Below are 25643 nucleotides of genomic sequence, written 5' to 3'. Positions count from 1 at the left end.
CGCTGAGATCTTGATTGAAGACAGCAGCGGTGTATTTGGAGGGCAGGTTGGTCAGGATAATGTCTATTAGGGTGCCCATGCTGACGGATTTAGGGTTGTACCTGGTAGGTTCCTTGATGATTTGTGTGAGATTGAGGGCATCTAGCTTAGATTGTAGGACTGCCGGGGTGTTAAGCATATCCCAGTTTAGGTCACCTAACAGAACAAACTCTGAAGCTAGATGGGGAGCGATCAATTCACAGATGGTGTCCAGGGCACAGCTGGGAGCTGAGGGGGGTCGGTAGCAGGCGGCAACAGTGAGAGACTTATTTCTGGAGAGATTAATTTTTAAAATTAGAAGTTCGAACTGTTTGGGCATAGACCTGGAAAGTATGACAGAACTTTGCAGGCTATCTCTGCAGTAGATTGCAACTCCTCCCCCTTTGGCAGTTCTATCTTGACGGAAAGTGTTATAGTTGGGTATGGAAATCTCAGAATTTTTGGTGGCCTTCCTAAGCCAGGATTCAGACACGGCAAGGACATCAGGGTTGGCAGAGTGTGCTAAAGCGGTGAGTAAGACAAACTTAGGGAGGAGGCTTCTGATGTTGACATGCATGAGGCCAAGGCTTTTTCGATCACAGAAGTCAACAAATGAGGGTGCCTGGGGACATGCAGGGCCTGGGTTAACCTCCACGTCACCCGAGGAACAGAGGAGTAGTAGGATGAGGGTGCGGCTAAAGGCTATCAAAACTGGTCGCCTAGAGCGTTGGAGACAAGGAATAAAAGGAGCAGATTTATGGCCGTGGTAGAATAGATTCTGGGCATAATGTGCAGACAGGGGTATGGTGGGGCACGGGTACAGCGGAGGCAAGCCCAGGCACTGGGTGATGATAAGAGAGGTTGTATCTCTGGACATGCTGGTCTCAATGGGTGAGGTCACCGCATGTGTGGGAGGTGGGACGAAGGGGGTATCAGAGGTACGGAGAGTGGAACTACGGGGTCCATTGCAAACCAAAACAATGATAATTATGATAACTAGCCTGAACAACAGTATACAAGGCATATTGATATTTGGCAGAGACATACAGTAAGGCATAAAGTGATTGCAGGTCTTGATTGGGAGAGCTAGCTAAAACAACAGGTAAGATAACAGCAGCAATAACAGGGAGCTAGTCTAACACAGCAACAACAGGTAAAAATGGCGACGACTAGGCAGAGAGGGTCGGATTAACTACACACAGATCCTGAGTTAAAGCACAGAGCCGACAGATAAAACACAAATAAACAGAATGGAGTACCGTGAATTAATGGACAGTCAAGCATGCATCAGCTATGTAGCCAAGTGATCATAGTGTCCAGGGGGCAGCCGTAGATGGAGCAGGGAGGCCTCCACTAAGCTAGCACGCGGCGTTTAAAGTTAGTAGCCCGGGGGGTGGTCTGCTCAGACGGAGGGGGTCTGCTCAGACGTGGTCGTGTCGACAGAGAATCCAACCCGGATGGCGAAAGAGAGGTTGTGAATTGTAGAATTGTGTTTGCTAACTGGTGCTAGCTTCGTGGCAGTGGCGCTAGCTGCGCTAGCTGCAAGCTAGCTGTGAGGATCAGAAGTAGTGGCTCAGGGATTACGGCAGGAATCCGGCGTTGTTGTCGAGAGACAGTCCGATGCTGGTAAATTGGTGAGTAATATCCAGGCTAATAACAGGGCTGGTGTCTGTGCAGAAGGTAAAAGCTACTAGCAGCGGCAAAAAAATGGCTAAATTAGCTTGTAGCTGATTTAGACCAGTTGTGATGGATTGGCAGGGCTCTGTGTCGGCAAAAAAGGTCCAGTCCAATTGGCAAAAGAGGTATTGTAGCCCAAGAATTCGCTGGTAGACCTCTTCGGCTAGCCGGCAGATGGGCCTAGCTCGAGGCTAGCTCAAGGCTAACTGGTGCTTGCTTCGGGACAGAGGTGTTAGCCAGTAGTAGCCACTCGGTTGCAGCTAGCTAGCTGTGATGATACGGTGTAATTGTCCAGAGCTTGCGTCAGGAATCCGGTGATGTGGTAGAGAAAAAGCAGTCCTATGTGCTCTGGGTTGATATCGCGCTTGCAGACTGGCAGGTATTGGCCCGGTATTGAAGCTGGCTGTGTCCGAGTTAAGGGTGAAGACCGCAGCAGTGGCTAACTGACTACTAGCTAGTAGCTAGTTATCTGGCTAGCTTCTGATTGGGGTTACGGTTCTAAAGTATAAAAAATAGCAGGTCCGTACCACATTGGGTGAGGCGGAATGTAGGAATGTATATTCAGATCCTAGATGGAAAGTGAAATTAAAATATATACGAAATGTATACGAAAAATACGAAGACTATTTACACGGGACAAGACAAGACAAATACACGTCCGACTGCTACGCCATCTTGGATTTGGATGTGCGGTGTGGGTGTATTTAATTTCCTACAGAAGTGTGTATCCTCATAATGAAAATGTTAAATGTGTGTAAGACATCATTATCCCACTGCGTTATTTAATGTCCGTCCTATTTACCGCATATGTCGAATTTGACTGATTCCGGCAGAAATGCCTAATTATGAATTCAGGCTCGTTATAATTACGACAAGAGTTCGTAAAAATGAATACTTCAATGACACAGGAAGCCTGAAAATGTAACATTTAGGCAACTCATTCTCTCATCTCCTACAGCTGCTCTCGCTTAGGTGGAACCATAGAGGGCCAGTCTTAATTAGGGGAAGAGGTTCAGTGTGAATCAGGATGTACACTCACCACCCCGAGAAGGTCCCTCTCTAGTCTAGGGTTGGAAAGGGCTCCCCCTTTCAATCAACCAGAGTACCTTTAATCAGGCCAACCATCTGCTGCTGCTTCCCTACCAAAGGCCCAGGACACATACACATGCGCGCGCGTGTCCAAACAACATAGAAGAGAAAAGAACATGAATCATTCTGCTCTCCTCTCTTCCCACTGGCCTTGTCCTCCTCACCTCTCCTCCCCAATTTCTTCCCCCTTTCCCTCCCCCTCATCGATCCATCCTGCTGGACTACAGTGATATGTACCTGTTAGAGGATTTGGACCTGAGTACTCTCTCTAATCCCCTGCCCTTATTAGGCACCTACAGCATATTTGGAATTAGTATTTACACACACACACACACACACACACACACACACACACACACACACACACACACACACACACACACACACACACACACACAGTCAACATCTGCTTGGGCTGGAAAGCTCCTCACTTCAGATAAATAACAATGGGAAATAATGAAGCAGTCTCACAATGTTCTTGGCTAAATCAGCCCATTTTCAGAATCAAAGCATCATCCTGTGATGTTTTTGCAAAAAGGTAGGCTTCAACCTAGAATCTTGTAGTAACCAAATTTGTGTTACACAAATCAACATGTATTTTATATTTGAGACTCTTCAAAGTAGTCACCCTTTGCCTTGATGACAGCTTTGCACACTTGTGGCATTCTCTCAACCAGCTTCATGAGGTAGTCACCTGGAATGCATTTCAATTAACAGGTGTGCCTTGTTATAAAGTTAATTTGTGGAATTTCTTTCCTTCTTAATGTGTTTGAGCCAATCAGTTGTGTTGTGACTAGGTAGGGGTGGAACACAGAAGATAGCCCTATTTGGTAAAATACCAAGTCCATATTATGGCAAGAACAGTTCAAATAACAGCTCATCGTTACTTGAAGACATGAAGGTCAGTCAATGCAGAACATTTCAAGAACTTTGAAAGTTTCTTCAAGTGCAGTCGCAAAAAATAACAAGCGCTCTGATGAAACTGACCCTAATGAGGACCGCCACAGGAAAGGAAGACAGCGTTACCTCTGCTGCAGAGGATAAGTTCATTAGAACTACCAGCCTCAGAAATTACAGCCCAAATAAATGCTTCAGAGTTCAAGTGACTGACACATCTCAACATCAACTGTTCAGAGGAGACTGCGTGAATCAGGCATTAATGGTCGAATTGCTGCAAAGAAACCACTACTAAAGTATACCAATAAGAATAAGACACTCACTTGGGCCAAGAAACAAGAGCAATGGACATTAGACCGGTGGAAATCTGTCCTTTAGTTTGTTAACAAGAAATTCGTAAAAATCCAAATAACTTCACAGATCTTAATTTTAAAGGGTTTAAAAACTATTTCCCATGCTTGTTCAATGAACAATAAACAATTAATGAACATGCATCTGTGGAACGGTCATTAAGACACTAACAGTTTACAGATGGTAGGCAATTAAGTTATGAAAACTTAAGACACTGAAGAGGCCTTTCTACTGACTCTGAATAACACAAAAAGAAAGATGCCCAGGGTCCCTGCTCATCTGCGTGAACGTGCCTTAGACATGCTGCAAGGAGCCATGAGAACTACAGATGTGGCCAGGGCAATAAATTGCAATGTCCGTACTGTGAGACGCCTAAGACAGTGCTACAGGGAGACAGGACAGACAGCTGATCGTCCTCGCAGTTGCAGACCACGTGTAACAACACCTGCACAGGATCGGTACATCCGAACATCACATCTGCAGGACAGGTACAGGATGGCAACAACAACTGCCCGAGTTACACCAGGAACGCACAATCCCTCCATCCGTGTCCGCAATAGGCTGAGAGAGGCTGGACTGAGGGCTTGTAGGCCTGTTGTAAGGCAGGTCCTCACCAGACATCACCGACAACAACGCCGCACAAACCCACCGTCGCTGGACCAGACAGGACTGGCAAAAAGTGCTGGCAAAAAGTGCTCTTTACTGACAAGGCCAATATTCTACAGTGTTTAGTGCAGAAAACGTGGTAATTAACTACATTGACCATAATCCATTGCATGCCTACTTGTCCTGTCTGTGTGGGCAGAGATGAAGAGGTCGAAGCGAGAGGTTTCACTCACCAAAATCTTTTCAAAATGAACCCAATGCAGTTCTATAGGCTTATTTTGGACCCAAGCTTGTTGCCTGCCTTCCCGCATTTGGGACAACGATTCCCACTGTTAGGGCGGAGACATGAGCATCTCGTCATTAATTACAGATTATTGGTAACTTCTCTAGGGTAGGGGGCAGCATTTGGAATTTTGGATGAAATGCATGCCCAAATTATACTGCCTGCTTCTCGGGCCCAGAAGATATGATATGCATATAACTGGTAGATTCGGATAGAAAACACTCTAAAGTTTCCAAAACTGTTAACATAGTGTCTGTGGGTATAGCAGAACTGATTTGGCAGGCGAAAACCTGAGAAAAATCCATTCAGCAAGCCATTTTTTTGTTGGTTTTCTAGTCAATGCCATTACAGTATCCATTGACTTAGGACTCAAATTGCAGTTTCTATGCCTTCCACTAGATGTCAACAGTCTTTAGAAAGTGTTTCAGTCTTGTATTCTGAAAAATGAGGAAGTAAGAGCAGTCTGAATGAGTGGACCCTAAAGTTTTACTGAGCTTTTTCTGGCGCACAACCGAGAGAGTGCGTTTCTTGTTTATATTTTATATTGATGACGTTATTGTCCGGTTGAAATATTATCGATTATTTAGGAAAAAACAACCTGAGGTTTGAATATAAACATCGTTTGACATGTTTCTATGAACTTTACGGATACAATTTTGATTTTTTTGTCTTCCTGTTTTGACTGCATTTGAGCCTGTGGATTACTGAAGAAAACACGTGAAGAAAACTGAGGTTTTTGGGTATAAAGAGACTTTATCGAACAAAATGAACATTTATTGAGTAAATTAATGTCTGCTGAGTGCAACCATATGAAGATCATCAAAGGTAAGGGATTAATGTTATCTCTATTTCTAAATTGTGTAACTGTTCTATCTGGCTGGCTACTGTTTGTAATGATTTGCCTAGTGGGCTATGTTATCATAATCGTATGGTATGCTTTCGCCGTAAAGCATTTGTTTAAATCTGACACCGTGGTTGGATTCACAAGAAGTTAATCTTTAAACCTATGTAAAATATGTTTTTTTTCCTGAATTATTATAATGAGTATTTCTGTATTTGAATTTGGCGCCCAGCAGTTTCACTGGCTGTTGAAGAGTGATAAGTGATAAGCAGTAATGGGCAGTCACTGCCATCGTGGGACTCGCATGAATTGTTTTATTCTGTTTTACAGCATTCAATTCACATAATGCATAGTGCATTTAATGTTTAAAATGATCATCGAAACTGAAATCGAAAAAAGTGATTTTTTTTCATAATCGAACTGAAAACGAAACGACCTCAAAAAGCACAAATCGATCAGGACTAATGTAAAGTAACATGGCCGGAAAGAAAGTCATAAAGAAAGCATGTTGGAATTAATATGGAATGGAGATTTTGTTTCGCTCTGTAACCTTGCTTTCTTAATGTGGATTGCTGTGGTGCTAAACACATCTGGATGACGGTTTGATTGAGTAGTGTGTTTCCTTCTCAACCATCAGCAGTAAGAATAAGGAAGTGTACTGTGAGAATATGTGCTCTCGGCGTAGTTGCGTTTGCTTTCTGCATTGTATTTCTGTGTGTTGTTTACATTGTGTTTATCGAGTTCATATGTGCACATTTTTAGACAGCAGCAGATGTTGGGCTTCCTGCAGCGTGACATTGCCTGTCACAACTGTGTGTGTGTGTGTGGATGACATTGTTGCTGTCAGAACTGTATGTGCAGCCTGACAAGCTCTCAGAACACTGCCCCTCGGGCTGCAGCTGCCCCGCATCCACAGAAAGCTGTGTGGAGGTCTGTGTGAAGGTATCATATGTAGTCACAACTGTGTGTGTGTGTGTGTGTGTGTGTGTGTGTGTGTGTGTGTGTGTGTGTGTGTGTGTGTGTGTGTGTGTGTGTGTGTGTGTGTGTGTGTGTGTGTGTGTGTGTGTGTGTGTGTGTGTGTGTGTGTGCGCGTGCGCACGTAGGGGGCGGGGGGGGTTCATGTGTGTACGTTTTGGAGTTTGTTTTTCCCCTATACCCAAAATAATAATTCAAACAAAAGTGGATAGTAGAGAACATGCCTACCATTTACCCTCACTCCTAGGACAGACCAGAGTCTTAGATATGCAGTTTTAGAAACTTTGTTTTGTAAGAATTACATGGCAATGTTGTTGAAGTGTTGTTATTGATGTGTTGTTGAAGTGCTGAGCGCTCCTGCCAGCCTGTAGTGTGTCACAAATGCTTCACAGTAGATTTCTTACCTCACTAGAGTGGGCTAAATCAGGGTCACAGAGTGTTTTTGGTAGTCTTAAATGTACTTTGAAACAAAAGTATACACCTCGCACACATAGTTATGGGCTTAAAAAAAAGAATACATTGTACCATGTCAGAGTTGAAATGTATAACATGTTCAGTTTGCATCTCAATATTACACTTTATATACACATCACAGAAGACTGAAATATAGCACAACTGTTTGACATATAAAAATACTGGATTGTCAGCGTTTAAAAATTAAACAATGTTTATTAATTATGAAATTATGAAAAATACTAATAACATTCTACCCATGAGGTCACTAGGTAATGTGCCTGCAGGAAAGGACTACATGGCAGTTTATTACCTCGAAATAATAATAATCTAGCCTAAATAATAAATGTTAATTCCTTCTTAGGCTACCTGGCTTTCTCCTGACTGATTTAGAGTTAGCATGCCATTTAATAGCCTGTTGAAATGTTAAAGGTCAATTGATAGTGACACAATCACACGTTACTTCCCAAGCAAAGTGCTTTTTCTTGTCTCTTCGGCTATAAAAGGTTGTAGCGCAGCTCTGAATGTCATAGAGACAAACCAATTAAATCCCATATGCATTGGAGTCACGTCTTACCCCAAAATTGTACAGCTTTGCATCGTTATAGATGGCTTTATGTAATCAGTTCCATTAAAATATATATCTACGCCTATGCTTTCAGCCCTTTTCTTTAACAAAAGCCACATACCACCACAATTCGAGCCCTGGTTTTAACTTAACACACCAAGCCATTCACTGACACTGAGATATTTAAAGAGTGCATGCTGATATATACACTGCTCAAAAAAATAAAGGGAACACTTAAACAACACAATGTAACTCCAAGTCAATCACACTTCTGTGAAATCAAACTGTCCACTTAGGAAGCAACACTGGTTGACAATAAATTTCACATGCATGTTTTGGTCACTTTTGAATGCTGGCGGTGCTCTCACTCTAGTGGTAGCATGAGACGGAGTCTACAACCCACACAAATGGCTCAGGTAGTGCAGCTCATCCAGGATGGCACATCAATGCGAGCTGTGGCAAGAAGGTTTGCTGTGTCTGTCAGCGTAGTGTCCAGAGCATGGAGGCGCTACCAGGAGACAGGCCAGTACATCAGGAGACATGGAGGAGGCCGTAGGAGGGCAACAACCCAGCAGCAGGACCGCTACCTCCGCCTTTGTGCAAGGAGGAGCACTGCCAGAGCCCTGCAAAATGACCTCCAGCAGGCCACAAATGTGCATGTGTCTGCTCAAACGGTCAGAAACAGACTCCATGAGGGTGGTATGAGGGCCCGACGTCCACAGGTGGGGGTTGTGCTTACAGCCCAACACCGTGCAGGACGTTTGGCATTTGCCAGAGAACACCAAGATTGGCAAATTCGCCACTGGCGCCCTGTGCTCTTCACAGATGAAAGCAGGTTCACACTGAGCACATGTGACAGAGTCTGGAGACGCCGTGGAGAACGTTCTGCTGCCTGCAACATCCTCCAGCATGACCGGTTTGGCGGTGGGTCAGTCATGGTGTGGGGTGGCATTTCTTTGGGGGGCCGCACAGCCCTCCATGTGCTCGCCAGAGGTAGCCTGACTGCCATTAGGTACCGAGATGAGATCCTCAGACCCCTTGTGAGACCATATGCTGGTGCGGTTGACCCTGGGTTCCTCCTAATGCAAGACAATGCTAGACCTGATGTGGCTGGAGTGTGTCAGCAGTTCCTGCAAGAGGAAGGCATTGATGCTATGGACTGGCCCGCCCGTTCCCCAGACCTGAATCCAATTGAGCACATCTGGGACATCATGTCTCGCTCCATCCACCAACGCCACGTTGCACCACAGACTGTCCAGGAGTTGGCGGATGCTTTAGTCCAGGTCTGGGAGGAGATCCCTCAGGAGACCATCCGCCACCTCATCAGGAGCATGCCCAGGCGTTGTAGGGAGGTCATACAGGCACGTGGAGGCCACACACACTAATGAGCCTCATTTTGACTTGTTTTAAGGACATTACATCAAAGTTGGATCAGCCTGTAGTGTGGTTTTCCACTTTAATTTTGAGTGTGACTCCAAATCCAGACCTCCATGGGTTGATAAATTTGATTTCCATTGATCATTTTTGTGTGATTTTGTTGTCAGCACGTTCAACTATGTAAAGAAAAAAGTATTTAATAAGAATATTTCCTTCATTCAGATCTAGGATGTGTTATTTTACTGTTCCCTTTATTTTTTTGAGCAGTGTGTATATATATATACAGTATATATAGTAGACTATAATTTAATCTGTCAAACAGGAAGGCCTAACTCTTATTTCTTGAATAGGAAGAAATAGGCTCAAACACAAAGCCCCTCTTCTTGTTAGTAGCCTAAAGTCAAATTTAAAATGAAGACTGTTTAAATTAATTAGGCCATCTCAAATTAGTCTACTTTCAGCACCCATGCGCTGTCCATCTCCACAGCTGCCACTTCATAGTAATGTAAGTTATGTAAATAATATAACATAGCGTATTGTGAGGTCAATAATGCTTTTAAATAGCTGCATTATGGGCAACAAAACATATTGTTTTTATTAAAATAAATTATAGCAATAGGCCATAGAGGTGAAATGATTACAATTTAGCATTAACACTTGAGTGATAGATGTGCAGATGATGATGTGCAAGTAGAGATACTGGGGTGCGAAAGAGCAAGAGGTTAAGTAATAATATTGGGATGAGGTAGTTGGGTGTGCTATTTACAGATTGGCTGTGTACAGGTACAGTGATCGGCAAGCTGCTCTGACAGCTGATGCTTAAAGTTAGAGAGGGAGATATAACACACCAGCTTCGGTGATGTTTGCAATTCGTTCCAGTCAATGTATTTCAACAATAAGAGAGGCAATCCTGTGGATTGTGTGGATGGATAGACACATACCGCCGTCTCGTTCTGAATACATGAGGATTTATATAAGACTAAGTAAGAGTGTGTGTGTGGGTCTGCGAGTCAGATTACGTCTTCCAGTGCTCATCAGTCTGTGCGTAGAAATAGTACAAAGTCGTCACTAGCTTAGCATCAGGTAAATTTGAATGTCATGCCTTACGCTTTAAACTACACTGTCCCCATAATTTTGGGTATGACAGCTGTGCTGTTTGTCTGTGAAGAAGAAGGGTGGAATTGCTCTCTATTCTTCTCTCTAGTCGTGGGCTGTGTCCCAAATGGCACCCTATTCCCTATACTATGTAGTCACTTCAGAAAAACGTGTGATAAGAGCCTGTAACAAGACAGACGTCGGCAACACAGCACGTTCCTTTAGAAGGCCCCTAATCTCTATACGGAGGACATTTCCTGCACCACGGCTTCCCCTTAGATGTGAAGAAAGGAGATAAGAGGGGGGCCTGCATTCTAAATCCCCAAAATTAAATGCACCACTGGTTATTGGTCATTTGGTGTTGTGTTTAGTGTGTGTGCTTGTGTGTGTTGATTTTGCTTGTGTTAGTTCATGTGTTGTGGTGAGTGTGTGTACAGTATATTGTTGTTGTGGGTGCCTGTGTGTGGTGTGCGTGCGTGTTGTGTCCGTACGTGTGCACATGCGTGTGCGTGTGGAGTAATTGTGAGATAAGGGAGGTGATTTAGTCACAGTGTTCAGTCGTCTCCAGTGGCATGATCAAGATGAAACACACAGAAACACATGGCACACAGATGAAAGGAACGGGGTGGAATCCATTTGGCCCTCTGCTTGTTACACTAAACTCTCAGGCTCCGCATACCACTCAGCATCACAAAAAGGCCTAGTCCAATTCTGGAAGAACACCTGCTCTTTCCATAACATAGACTGAGCAGGTGAATCCAGATGAAAGCTATGATTCCTTATTAATGTCACTTGTCAAATCCACTTCAATTAGTGTAGATGAAGGGGAGGAGACAGGTTAAATAATGATTTATAAGCCTGGAGACAATGATGGACATGGAATGTTTGGTATTGTAACGTTCATCGTCTGAAGATGAGGAATCATCGGACCAAACCGCAGCGTGGTAAGTGTTCATGTTAAAACAGAACACTAAACAAAATAACAAAGAGAATGAACGAAACGAAACGAAACAGTTCTGTCTGGTGCCGACACAAAAACAGAAAACAACTACCCACAAAACCAACATGGAAAATGGCAACCTAAATAGGCTCCCCAATCAGAGACAACGAGAAACAGCTGTCTCTGATTGGGAACCAATTCAGGCCACCATAAATCTACATACCCCTAGACCATACAAAATCCCCATAGATAAACAAAAACTAAACAAACCACCCTTGTCACACCCTGACCTAACCAAAAAATAAAGAAATCAAATATAACTAAAGTCAGGGCGTGACAGGTATACTCAGTGTATATAGTAAAATAAACTACTAATGCTTCTAATAAATACTACCAGTTTTACAAAGGTAATACTTGCATGTGGTACAATGAGGTTGAGTCCCTTTGATACAAGGGGAGATTGTTATGGGACCTGTCACATGTCCTCTTTAGAGTCATCAACGTCTTTGTATCCAAAATGTATTGTCTGTGAGCGAAGACGAAAACGCCGTTACTCATTCATGGGCAATCGTTGAGTACTATCTGTAGTAGCATGTTGTAGAATTTGAGACATCTTACATATTAAGCCTCAGTGCCTCTCATGAGGACAAAACTGGAGAAATGTATTGTATTTGTATTTATTATGGTTCCCCTTTTTTAAATATTGCAAGCCATTCACAACATATTTCACAACACATTAAGTGTGTGATTTAAGGCCACTACTCTACTACCATATATACACACACACAACACAAAATCCATGTGTTCATGTGTGTATAGTGCATATGTTATCGTGTCTATGTGTGTATGCATGCGTCTGTGCTTGTGTGTGTCTCTTTTCAGTCCCTACTGTTCCATAAGGTACAGTGGCTTGCGAAAGTATTCACCACCCTTGGCATTTTTCCTATTTTGTTGCCTTACAACCTGGAATTCAAATATATTTTTTGGGTGGTTTGTATCATTTGATTTACACAACATGCATACCACTTTGAATGCAAAACATTTATTGTGAAACAAACAAGAAATAAGACAACAACAAAAAAGAGAACTTGAGTGTGCATAACTAATCACCCCCCCAAAATCAATACTTTGTCGAGCCACCTTTTGCAGCAATGTCACGCCCTGACCTTAGAGAGCTTTTTATGTCTCGATTTTGGGTTTGTTCAGGGTGTGATTTGGGTGGGCATTCTATGTTCTATTTTCAATGTTTTTGCCGGGTATGGTTCTCAATCAGGGACAGCTGTCTATCGTTGTTTCTGATTGGTAACCATACTTAGGTAGCCCTTTTCCCTCCTTTCTGTGTGGGAAGTTGTCTTTGTTTGTGGCACTTAGCCCTTAAGCTTCACGGTCGTTTTTGTATTGTTTTTGTCGGCGTCATCTTAATAAAAGGAATATGTACGCTCACCACGCTGCGCTTTGGTCCAGTTCTTTCGACAGCCGTGACAAGCAATTACAGCTGCAAGTGTCTTGGGTATGTCTCTATAAGCTTGGCACATCTAGCCAATGGGATTTTTGCCCATTCTTCATAGCAAAACTGCTCCAGCGCTTTCAAGTTGGATGGGTTCCGCTGGTGTACAGCAATCTTTAAGTCATACCACAGATTCTCAACTGGATTGAGGTCTAGGCTTTGACTAGGCCATTCCAAGACCTTTACATTTTTCCCCTTAAACCACTCGAGTGTTGCTTTAGCAGTATGCTTAGGGTCATTGTCCTGCTGGAAGGTGAACCTCCATCCCAGTCTCAAATCTCTGGAAGACTGAAACAGGTTTCCCTCAAGAATTTCTCTGTATTTAGCACCATCCATCATTCCTTCAATCTTGACCAGTTTTGCAGTGCCTGCTGACCAGTTTCCCAGTCCCTGGGATGGTGTTGGGGGTGATGAGAGGTGTTGGGTTTGCACCAGACATAACGTTTTCCTTGATGTCCAAAAATCTCCCTTTGAGTCTCATCTAACCAGAGTACCTTCTTCCATATGTTATCTGGCCACTCTTCCGTAAAGCCCAGCTCCGTGGAGTGTATGGCTTTAAAGTGGTCCTATGGACAGCTACTCCAGTCTCCATTGTGGAGCTTTGCAGCTCCTTTGGGGTTATCTTTGGTCTCTTTGTTGCCTCTCTGATTAATGCCATCCTTGCCTGGTATGTGAGTTTCGGTGGACGGCCCTCTCTTGGCAGGTTTGTTGTGGTGCCATATTCTTTCTATTTTTTAATCATGGATTTAAAAAGAGTTGCAAATAAAAAGCCATATCTCAGTCTGGCCAATATAAAGAAAAGATTAAGATGGGCAAAAGAACACAGACACTGAACAGAGGAACTCGGCCTAGAAGGCCATCATCCCGGAGTCGCCTCTCCACTGTTGACGTTGATTTGCTGGTGTTTTGCGGCTACTATTTAATGAAGCTGCAAGTTGATGACTTGTGAGGCGTCTGTTTCTCAAACTAGACACTCTAATGTACTTGTCCTCTTGCTCAGTTGTGCAACGTGGCCTCCCACTCCTCTTTCTATTCTGGTTAGAGCCAGTTTGCGCTGTTCTGTGAATGGAGCAGTACACAGCGTTGTACTACAACTTCAGTTTCTTGGCAATTTCTCGCATGGAATAGCCTTCATTTCTCAGAACAAGATCATACTGACGAGTTTCAGAATAAAGTTATTTGTTTCTGGCCATTTTGAGCCTGCAATCGAACCCATAAATGCTGATGCTCCAGATACTCAACTAGTCTAAAGGCGGCCAGTTGTATTGCTTCTTTGATCAGAACAACAGTTTTTAGTTGTGCTAACATAATTGCAAAAGGGTTTTCTAATGATCAATTAACCTTTTAAAATTATCAACTTGGATTAGCTAACACAACGTGCCCTTGGAACATAGGAGTGATGGTTGCTGATAATAGGCCTCTGTACGCCTATGTAGATATTCCATAAAAAAAATAATCAGTTATTTACAACTATAACAATGTCTACACTGTATTTATTTTAAAATGGACAAAAAAAAATAGCTTTTCTTTCAAAAACAAGGACATTTCTAAGTGACCCTAAACTTTTGAACGGTAGTGTAAATTGCACAAGAATTATACATTTGTGACTTGTATTCGGCCTCTATTCGGTCTTATGTCGCAAAATTTGAAATTGTTTTTTACATTGTATAAAAGTAGAGACTCAGAGCAACAAAATGGTATATCATACACTGCAGTTGAGGCACAATGGGAAAGTAATTATGTTTTGAAAGTTGATAAAATTGTAACCCCACATTTGAGAAAATGTCCCTTGAATATTGTGGTACACTTCCTGGAGAGCTCTTCTTTGTCTGCAGCATCGTTCCCGCCCTCTTAAGCCAGTGTATTGTAGTAATTGTCCAGCCCACTTTCCAGCTCACACTCTCAAACACACAGATCCCCTGAACGCAGCTCACTCTCCAGATCCCAATCACCTGAATTCTGATCACCTGTCATTATCACACACTATTTAGTTCAGTTCTTTGCACCCAATCATTGTGAGGTATTGTTTGTTTTGTGACACACTTCTATTCAGAGCGCTGGTTTTCTCGTAATGTAATTCTACCGTGTATGATTTTTTTTCCTGCCTCACTAACGACGCCTTTTGCCTATTCCCAACCTGTACTTTAGCCTATCGGATTTCATGTTATCAATCTATTGCCTGATCTCCCGGACGACAATACTAGGCTTTTCCCTACCTGTACTGTTGCCTTTTTGGACCCCCTGTGTATGACCTTGTGCCTACCCCTGGACCCAACTACCTGCCTCATCCTGTGGTCCTTTACAATATACATCTGCTGCTTGAAACCAGCTCTGTCTCCCATCATGTTCATTACACCAGCCACATCCAGTGGTAGAAAAAGTATTACATTGTCTTGCTTGAGTAAAATAAAGATACCTTAATAGAAAATGACTGAAGTAAAAGTCACCGAGTAAAATACTACTTGAGTAAAAGTCTAAAAGTATTTGGTTTGAAAAATACTTAAGCATCAAAAGTAAAAGTATAAATAATTTTAAATTCCTTCTATTAAACCAGACGAAGGAATGTCATCCAAACCAGTTCTATTTTATTGATGGATAGCCAGGGGCACACTCCAACACTCAGACATAATTTTCAAAAGAAGCATGGGTTTAGTGAGTCTGCCAGATAAAATGCAGTAGGGATTACCAGGGATGTTCTCTTGATAAGTGTGTGAATTGGACAATTTTCTTGTCAAAATGTAACAAGTACTTTTGGGTGTCAGGGAAAATGTATGGAATAAAAAATACATTTTCTTTTGGAATTTAGTTAAGTAAAGTAATGTACAGATACCCCCCAAAAAATACGTAAGTAGTACTTTAAAGTATTTTCACTGAAATACTTTACACCACTGCCCAAATGCTTTCACATCATTACATTAGCATACTTTATATACTGTTACACACGCACGTATTCCATACATAAATTAAGGCCATACAACCTGAGTGAGGTGCACATGTACAGTACATAGACAGATGCATGAACCATATATTTATGTGGTGGACACTTGATATGATCACATATTGTAGTGGTATGTCACAAAATCATGTTACAACCACACATATCAATATTAATTTTATATATCAATATTTTGCTAAGTCTTGCTAAGTGGATGGGTCTCTACAGGTGTAAATGGTTGGGCCAAATGGTTACTTGCATAGTAGGAATATCATAAATAGATACGGTATTATATTTATATTGACACTATGTAAAATATCAGTGAGAGACAAGGTAGTTATATGCATACAATCAGGGGTAAAGTGGCTGAGCAGCAACGTAGCAGCAAAATAGTAGCAGCAACGTATGGCGTGTGTTAGGAGAGTCATTTGAATAGAGGCACTGCAGATAGTGCTGATGACTGGTCCGTCCGAACCACGCATGAACAAGGGAATCTACAGTCGGAGAGCCTGTTTCTGTCCTGCCCTTGACTTTGGTTTAGGGCATGTGAAGTCCATAGCCTCTTCGTCGCAAAACTCCATGATCTTCTCACAAAGATAAGTTTGTCTAGCTGTGTCCAGTCCAGGTGGTGCTTGTACAGGCAGACCATCTATGGGAGGAAGGATGTCAGCGTTGCGCAGCAGCTGAAACCTGGTCCCGACAAGCTGAACGCTCCTTGGCAACAACACCACCAGAGCATCGAAGCTGTAAAACAGGGAATAACAACAAAAAAATCAGAAGACATTACATCCTTGCACAACATCAATTCACCTCCCAAGTTTATACACTGCTCAAAAAAATAAAGGGAACACTTATACAACACAACGTAACTCCAAGTCAATCACACTTCTGTGAAATCAAACTGTCCACTTAGGAAGCAACACTGATTGACAATAAATGTCACATGCTGTTGTGCAAATGGAATAGACAAAAGGTGGAAATTATAGGCAATTAGCAAGACACCCCCAAAAAAGGAGTGATTCTGCAGGTGGTGACCACAGACCACTTCTCAGTTCCTATGCTTCCTGGCTGATGTTTTGGTCACTTTTGAATGCTGGCGGTGCTCTCACTCTAGTGGTAGCATGAGACGGAGTCTACAACCCACACAAGTGGCTCAGGTAGTGCAGCTCATCCAGGATGGCACATCAATGCGAACTGTGGCAAGAAGGTTTGCTGTGTCTGTCAGCGTAGTGTCCAGAGCATGGAGGCGCTACCAGGAGACAGGCCAGTACATCAGGAGACGTGGAGGAGGCCGTAGGAGGGCAACAACCCAGCAGCAGGACCGCTACCTCCGCCTTTGTGCAAGGAGGAGCACTACCAGAGCCCTGCAAAATGACCTCCAGCAGGCCACAAATGTGCATGTGGCTGCTCAAACGGTCAGAAACAGACTCCATGAGGGTGGTATGAGGGCCCGACGTCCACAGGTGGGGGTTGTGCTTACAGCCCAACACCGTGCAGGACGTTTGGCATTTGCCAGAGAACACCAATATTGGCAAATTCGCCTTTGGCGCCCTGTGCTCTTCACAGATGAGAGCAGGTTCACACTGAGCACATGAGCACATGTGACAGACGTGACAGAGTCTGGAGACGCCGTGGAGAACGTTCTGCTGCCTGCACCATCCTCCAGCATGACCGGTTTGGCGGTGGGTGAGTCATGGTGTGGGGTGGCATTTCTTTGTGGGGCCGCACAGCCCTCCATGTGCTCGCCAGAGGTAGCCTGACTGCCATTAGGTACCGAGATGAGATCCTCAGAGCCCTTGTGAGACCATATGCTGACACCTGCACATTTGTGGCCTGCTGGAGGTCATTTTGCAGGGCTCTGGCAGTGCTCCTCCTGCTCAAAGGCGGAGGTAGCGGTCCTGCTGCTGGGTTGTTGCCCTCCTACGGCCTCCTCCACGTCTCCTGATGTACTGGCCTGTCTCCTGGTAGCGCCTCCATGCTCTGGACACTACGCTGACAGACACAGCAAACCTTCTTGCCACAGTTCGCATTGATGTGCCATCCTGGATGAGCTGCACTACCTGAGCCACTTGTGTGGGTTGTAGACTCCGTCTCATGCTACCACTAGAGTGAGAGCACCGCCAGCATTCAAAAGTGACCAAAACATCAGCCAGGAAGCATAGGAACTGAGAAGTGGTCTGTGGTCACCCCCTGCAGAATCACTCCTTTTTTGGGGGTGTCTTGCTAATTGCCTATAATTTCCACCTTTTGTCTATTCCATTTGCACAACAGCATGTGACATTTATTGTCAATCAGTGTTGCTTCCTAAGTGGACAGTTTGATTTCACAGAAGTGTGATTGACTTGGAGTTACGTTGTGTTGTATAAGTGTTCCCTTTATTTTTTTGAGCAGTGTATAAGAAGAATAACATCATACAATGCAATGAAAATTATTTTCACATAAAATGCTGGTGCTGCTTGATCTGTGGCAGCGGCCTGAAGTACGGAGTCAGGTGTTGTTGCGAGTCATAGCGTTCCACCAGCACCGTATCATCCTCCAGTCCAACCAGCTGTGGGATGTTGACCCCTGTCACAGTGCTGTCCTTCACAACATCAGCAATCTCAGACAAGGTGTTCACTCTGATCGTTCGGAAGCGCTGCTTGATGAGGCCGAAGCACCAGTCGGGGGCAAACTTGGTGTGGCCTGCGATCAGGAAATTAAGGTCCAGACTGTGGTGTAGCTTGTGCATGGTCCACCAGGCACAATACCAGAGCACAAATTTGTTCTTGTTTTGGCCACTGACACGATCACAATTCAGGTCCAGACGTGTTTCCCCAACTCCGTAGTTGGTAAAGAAATGGTGCATGTAGTTGCTACCTTTGCTGGATGACATTCCTTCATCAATCAAGTAGTTGACTTGTTGTGGTATTCCTTCACAGCATACACCAAACAAGCCACACTTGCAAGGATTTAAAAAGTAGATGGGACCCGGCTGCATAGGGTCAGAAGTATAGTCCACCTGCAAACAACAAAAGAACAGTAAGATCATTTACAATTAATTGTTTCACCCCTGTCAGTCTGTCTTTACACAGCTCAGTGAAAGGTATTTGCCTGCCTCCCATATATATATATATATTTATTTTTTTGTGTATGTATATCTATTTATCCATCTATGTCCTTAATCAGTATAAAGGAGGACATGTTTTGTACTTGTTGAGAAAAAACAAAGCTGTAATGCATCCTGATGTCTTTGCTTGCTGGTTAAGTAGGGTCCCCCAGAGACAACTGCAGGTCTTGACAGGTGGTCTTGCAGCCAGTAACCATCTTTTGGTAAATAGACCGTTCACTCTGAACAAGCAGGAGACGCTGCTCTTGCTTCTTCAGCTTGGCTGACTTAACAGCTTCTGGAAAATACAGAAATAATGTGAGATCAATAAAAGTAGTGCCAATCATGTTGGAGGTAAATTAAATAATCAAAACATGTTTATGCTTTACATATCAAGTGTTGTCATCGATTCCTTGTAGAGACGCCACACTTCTGCTTTTGTCACATGGGATGGCAGCAGCTTTCCACCAAAGTGTGTGTCCTGGGTGGCGTCCTGGTAATACTGTTGCATTATCCTCTGCGTAGTTGTTGATGAAGTTCACCACTCGCTGCAAGTCCTCATGCTTCATATGCCCATATGCCCCCCTAGGCACAACTACGACAACATAACCAACAAAATAATATATATACACATTCCAAGATATTTGGCGAAATAGACACATATGCCTATATTTCCCCCATAGGAAACAATGGGAAGATCTCAGAGTTCCAGTATTATTTTGTTGTTTACATTTTAACTATAAAACAACGTGAGCAGGTCTCATTGCCAACAATAGCGAAGCAGGCATTGTGACGTTGAACAATAAACTGGGAATAGAACGTTCGGAAGGCGAGTTGGTGCCACGGTGCTCAATAGAACTAATAGGAGCTGGCAGGGTGAAAAATGCACTAAAATAAGGCCCATTTTTTCACGATTACTTCAAAACAACGGCAAGCAGCTGGGAAATATGGCCATATTATGAAACTGGGCTCCACGGCGGATGCAATGAACTAGTTTTTATCAGAAAAGAACGTTGTTAAAAATGTCATGTGTCCAGCCTACTATCTACACGGATTTCAGAGCACTCTCGTCTGAGTGTACCAGAATAATTACTTTACCAGCGCTCAACACCCGTTGAATATGGCCGGTGTCAGTGAACGTCGGGAGAAAAATCATAATTAAATTGTTTCCAGCAGCACATTTACGGTCACCAACGCTCTGGTTAACACGAAAACTGCCTTACCAGCTCTGCTAGGGCGAGTAAAATGGTCAGAGGGATCACATTTGTGTCTGGAAGTAGCTAGCCAACGTTAGCTTGGGTGCTTGACTGCCGTTGTAAGGCTAGAATGCTCAAATCAACCCTACTCTTGGCCCGAACAACCAGTGTGCGCTCCGAGAGCGAAACGGTCTGAATATACAAACTGACAATTTTTCTGTTAATGGATAGACCATAATATTAATCAAATTAATTAAGCCAAATTTCTTTAAAGTTGCGGCACACCCTGGGTGCTGCAGCATACTGTGGCATGTCATTTCATTCTCAGCCCATTTCTTCTGTTACTGCAAGTTATTGCTAGTTTGACCACCAAAGGGCATTTTTGAGAAGCATTTGATAGTGTTCCGTATTGGCATTACCAGAGAATTTAAAACCTTTTTTGTAATATACATAGTATATGGGATTGATTTTAAAGTACAAAAGGGAAAATAAATACACATAAATATGGGTCGTATTTACAATTGTGTTTGTTAGCACACTGTTGTATTTCACCCAATATATGTGGGAGTTTATCAAAATTGGGTTTGTTTTCAAATGATTAGTGGGACTGTTTAATCTGAGGGAAATGTGTCTCTCTAATATGGTCATGCATTTGGCAGGAGGTTAGGAAGCGCAGCTCAGTTTCCATCTCATTTTGTGGGCTGTGTGCACGTAGCCTGTTTTCTCTTGAGAGCCAGGTCTGCCTACGGCAACCTTTCTCTATAGCAAGGCTATGCTCACTGAGTCTGTACATAGTCAAAGCTTTCCTTAACTCAATCAGTGTTTTAATGCCTATAAAGATGACTTTCAAGTTACATTAGCAGAGGAAAAAGGATGTGCTTAGTCTGGTTGTAATCTAACATGATACAGTATTACCTGGGTATTATTGTGTCAGAATCTCTCCCGGGGCTTGGTGTGTGCCTTTCATCTTTTCTCTCCTCTCTCTCGCTCATCCCTCTCCCTCTTTTCCTATTTCTGTAAAAATGGGACCGAATGTGTCTCTGCTTGGCACTCAGCATTAAGGAGGTATATTGGGGATAAGGCCCTGCAATATACTAACATTCTGTCTAAGGTGTGTACTTGTACATCAGCTGCCTCACGCTACAGAAACAAGAGATCCTGCTCCCATTAACCATTCCGGCTACCACAATCCAATTTTTGTGCAAGGCTATGTACTTATACAGTATTGTACCATTACCGACTACTGTTAGGGCCCCCATATAATACAGCTTGTACAGTACAGCCCACCTTTAGCTAAAACATTGGTACATACAGTGCCTTAAGAAAGTATTTGTACCATTTGACTTACTCCACATTTGTTTTGTTAGCCTGAATTCAAAATGGATTAAATATATTTTTTTCTCTCACTGTTCTACACGCAATTCCCCCTAGTGACAAAGTGAAAACATGTTTTTAGAAATGGTTGCTAATTTATTGAAAATGAAATACAGAAGTATGTAATTTTCATAAAGTACCAGTCAAAAGTATGGACACACCCAAACCTCCAGGGTTTTTCTTTATTTATACTATTCTCTGCATTGCAGAATAGTGAAAACCATGAAATAACACATATGGCACAATTAGTAACATAAAAAAAGTGTTAAACAAATCAAGATTAGATTTTAGATTCTTCAAAGTAGCCACCCTTTGCCTTGATGACAGCTTTGCACACTCTTGGAATTCTCTCAAAAGGCTTCACCTGAAATACTTTTCCAACAGTTCTGAAGTTGTTCCCACATATCCTGAGAACTTGTTGGCTGCTTTTCCTTCACTCTGCGGTCCAACTCATCCCAAACCATCTCAATTGGGTTGAGGTTGGGTGATTGTGGAGGCCAGGTCATCTGATGCAGCACCATCGCTATCATTCATGGTCAAACAGAGCCTGGAGGCCTCATTGTCCCGAGGTGCAGTTAACTCTAATGAACTTATTCTCTGCAGCAGAGGTAACTCTGGGTCTTTTCTTTCCTGTGGCGGTCCTCATGAGAGTCAGTTTCATCATAGTGCTTAATGGTTTTTGGAACTGCACTTGAAGAAACTTTCAAAGTTCTAGAAATGTTCAAGATTGACTGACCTTCGTGTCTTAAGGTAATGATGTACTGTCATTTCTCTTTGCTTTTTTTTGCTGTTCTGGCCATAATATGGACTTGGTATTTTACCAAATAGGGCTATTTTCTGTATACCACCCCTACCTTGTCACAACAAAACTGATTGGCTCAAATACGTTACGGCTAGACGTTCCGCTAGCATCCGGTGAAAGAGCGCGAAATTTGAATTAAATTTGAACTATTTAACTTTCATAAAATCACAAGTGCAATACACCAAAATAAAGCTTAATTTCTTGTTAATCCAGCCACCGTGTCAGATTTCAAAAAGGCTTTACGGCGAAAGCAAACCATGCGATTATCTGAGGACAGCGCCCCATCATTCAAACACATGAAAATCATATTTCAACCAAGCAGGTGCGACACGAAAGTCCGAAATAACGATATAATTCATGCCTTACCTTTGAAGATCTTCTTCTGTTGGCACTCCAATATGTCCCAGAAACATCACAAATGGTCCTTTTGTTCGATAAACTCCTTCTTTATATCCCAAAAATTTCCATTTATTTGGCGCATTTGATTCAGAAATACACCGGTTCCAACTCGCCCAACATGACTACAAATTATCTAATATGTTACCTGTAAATTTAGTCCAAAAATTTCCAACAACTTTCCTAATCCAACTTTAGGTATCCTAAAACGTAAATAATCGATACAATTTAAGACGGAATATACTGTGTTCAATAGCGGATAAAATCTAAGTGGAGCGAGCTCCAGGTCGCGCGCACCAAACAAAAGAGTCCACTTGGCTTGACACTCAGACTGAACAGCCGTACTTCTTCATTTCTCAAAGGAAAAACATCAACCAATTTCTGAAGACTGTTGACATCTAGTGGAAGCCATATGAACTGCAACCAGTTGCCTTATAAATCTGATTTCCCATTGAAAACACAGTGACCTCACATTTGCCAAATAAGTGATGTTATACTCACAGACATTATTTTAACAGTTTTAGAAACTTTAGAGTGTTTTCTATCCAAATCTACCACCTTGTGCAGGTCTACAATTTTATCCCTGATGTCCTTACACAGCTCTCTGGTCTTGCCCATTGTGGAGAGGTTGGAGTCTGTTTGATTGAGTGTGTGGACAGGTGTCTTTTATACAGGTAACGAGTTCAAACAGGTGCAGTTAATACAGGTAATGAGTGGAGAACAGGAGGGCTTCTTAAAGAAAAACAAACAGGTCTGTAAGAGCCGGAATTCTTACTGGTTGGTAGGTGATCAAATACTTATGTCATGCAATAAAATGCTAATTAACTACTTAAAAATCATACAATGTGATTTTCTGGATTTTTGTTTTAGATTCCGTCTCTCACAGTTGAAGTGTACCTATGATAAAAATTACAGACCTCTACATGCTTTGTAAGTAGGAAAACCTGCAAAATCGGCAGTTTATCAAATACTTGTTCTCCCCACTGTACATACATACGTACTCCAAAACACACACATCAAAACATACACATGCACACACATGCATATTGAAGCCACACACACACACAGACACACTTTCACGCTTCACATACGCTACTATGTTTATTATACACTGAGTGTACAAAACATTAAGAACACCTTCCTAATATTGAGTTGAACCCCCCAAGGCTTTAAAATAATTCTTTAACCTTTCTCCTCCCCTTCATCTACACTGATTGACGTGGCTTTAACAAGAAGACATCAATAAGGGATCATATCTTTCCCCTGAATTCACCTGGTCAGTCTATGTCATGAAAAAAGCAGATGTCCTTAGTGTTTTGTATACAGTGTATTTTCTAATTGCCTAGTCACTTTTATCCCGACCCACATCTATTGTACATACTGTATTACGTAAATGATCTCAACTACGTCGTACCCCTGCAAATTGACTCCGTACTGGTACTCCTTGTATATAGCTTGGTTGTTTTTTAATTGTGTTAATATTTCCTTTTTTATTCAGCAAATAAGTGTCTTCCTTTTTAACTCTGCATTGTTGGGAATGGGCTTTTAAGTAAACATTTCACTGTAGTCTACACCTGTTGTATTCGGCGCAAATTTCATTTGATTAGTTTGTGCTAATTTCGATGTTCTTGACACGTGTAACTGTTCTCACTGTAACTCCTCCTTCAGATATCGACTCCTATAATAATAATTATATACAGAATAGTGCCTTTCCACGTGCTCAGAGTGTTTAAATAATAATAACTCTCTAAGCTACCTAACCTGCCTAGTTAAATAAAGGTCAAATAAAAAAATTGAAATGTCATTGTATGGAGGTCAAATAAACCCAACTGGGTATTGCCACAGCACTCTATGACTGTGTCCCAAATGGCACACGCTTCCCTTTATAGTGCACTACTTTGATCAAGGCCCATAGGGCTCTGGTCAAAGGTAGTGCACTATCCATTGTTGCAACCCCTATTACTAGTCTGTTCAACCTCTATTTCGTATCGTCTGAGATTCCTAAAGATTGGAAAGTGGCCGCGAACATCCCACTCTTCCCACTGTTACAGACCTATATCCATCCTACCTTTCTAAAGTCTTCGAAAGCCAAGTGAACAAACAGATCACCAACCATTTTGAATCCCACCGTAACTCCTCCGCTAAGCAATCCGGTTTCCGAGCTGGTCACGGGTGCACCTCAGCCACGCTCAAGGTCCTAAATGATATCATAACCGCCATCGATAAAAGACAGTACTGTGCAGCCGTCTTCATCGACCTCATCCAGGCTTTCGACTCTGTCAATCACCGTATTCTTATCGGAAGACTCAACAGCCTTGGTTTCTCTAATGGCTGCCTTGCCTGGTTCACTAACTACTTCTCAGATAGAGTTCAGTGTGTCAAATCGGAGGGCCTGTTGTCTGGACCTCTGGCAGTCTCTATGGGAGTGCCACAGGGTTCAATTCTCGGGCCGACCAGCCAACGAGAGCATCCAGGTCGCAGTGGTGGGTAGTATATGGGACTTTGGTGACAAAACGGATGGCACTGTGATAGACTGCATTCAATTTGCTGAGTAGAGTGTTTGAGGCTATTTTGTAAATGACATCACCGAAGTCAAGGATCGGTAGGATAGTCAGTTTTACGAGGGTGTGTTTAGCAGCATGAGTGAAGGCGGTTAAATAAAGGTGAAATAAAAAATACAAAAATTAAGGGAAGAGGGATTTCACTTGGAATGCTGCCTATTTCTCTCCGAAGGAGTGAACTCCACTTTTTTATTGAACATTCGTAGAGGGATAGTGGGGTAAAATAGGATATGAGAGTATCAAAAGGTAGTGGGACAGATTTGAACACACACCGATACAGGTACATGTGGCCTGGGGTCTACAGCACTAACCACTAGACCAGGGTTTCCTAAACGCGGTCCTGGGGCCCCCCCTGGGAGCACGTTTTGTTTTCTGCCAGAGCACTACACAGCTGAGTCAAATAATTCAGGCTTGATGAGGAGTTGGATATTTGAATCAGCTATGTAGTGCTAGGGCAAAAAAAACGAAACGTGAACCCAGGGGGGGCCCTGGGACCAAGTTTGGGAAACCCTGCACTAGACCACCCATGCCACAGCGCTTCATTTCTACCAGAAAGCTCTGTGTGTGTTCCCTCAGATATTGACAACTCAGAGTCTGTTATTGTGGTAGTGCTGCAG

General features: G+C 42.8%; 1 protein-coding gene across 1 annotated transcript in view; it reads left to right on the top strand.

Annotated features, from left to right (window-relative positions):
• The window catches only part of LOC139576292 (protein kinase C-binding protein NELL1-like), a 528592-nt gene that overhangs the window by 335780 nt on the left and 167169 nt on the right, over positions 1–25643 (top strand). The gene's annotated exons all lie outside the window — the stretch shown is intronic.

The sequence above is a fragment of the Salvelinus alpinus genome, chromosome 5, assembly GCF_045679555.1.
Source record: "Salvelinus alpinus chromosome 5, SLU_Salpinus.1, whole genome shotgun sequence".
In the NCBI taxonomy this organism is placed as follows: domain Eukaryota; kingdom Metazoa; phylum Chordata; class Actinopteri; order Salmoniformes; family Salmonidae; genus Salvelinus; species Salvelinus alpinus.
The sequence above is the reverse complement of the archived record's forward strand: the minus strand, read 5'-3'. Positions and strand labels throughout refer to the sequence as shown.